This window comes from Pterocles gutturalis, unplaced genomic scaffold, assembly GCF_000699245.1.
Source record: "Pterocles gutturalis isolate BGI_N339 unplaced genomic scaffold, ASM69924v1 scaffold17436, whole genome shotgun sequence".
In the NCBI taxonomy this organism is placed as follows: domain Eukaryota; kingdom Metazoa; phylum Chordata; class Aves; order Pterocliformes; family Pteroclidae; genus Pterocles; species Pterocles gutturalis.
The window spans coordinates 17,258-17,744 of NW_010098178.1; positions in this window are offsets into that span (position 1 = coordinate 17,258).

Below are 487 nucleotides of genomic sequence, written 5' to 3' on the forward strand. Positions count from 1 at the left end.
GGAGAAGGATGTCCCCCCATTGTTTCCATGTGGTTGTTGCCATTTCTGTGCCTGTGAATTTTTGTTCGGAGGGAAGAACTTTTTCACTGTTGAGGTTTTTTTAATCTGCACCTGATTATTTAAGGCCCTTTCTGTTTTTATTTGTGAAACAATCTGGCTGTGGTGCTGCTGCCACACCTCGTTCTGTTGTACACTTTCAATCAATACTTTTTTCAAACTAAAAGCCCGGAAAACATAGCTGTGCTTTTGGTCTTTGCTTCTTTCCTGGAGGTGGGGGGAGGAAGGTGGGGTGGGGAGGAGGACGCCTGTCCCTGGGGTCTCAGGGCGTGGGGGGGATGTGTCTCCACCTTGTGAGCTCCTGCCCTGTGGCTGCAGGGTCCCTGCTGCCGTGCTGGGGCTGTGCCTCTCCTTCACCCTGCGATGGCTCAGCAGGGGACAGTCTCTGGGGACAGTCTGTGTCTGCTGAAGAGACGCGGGTGCCAGCCGC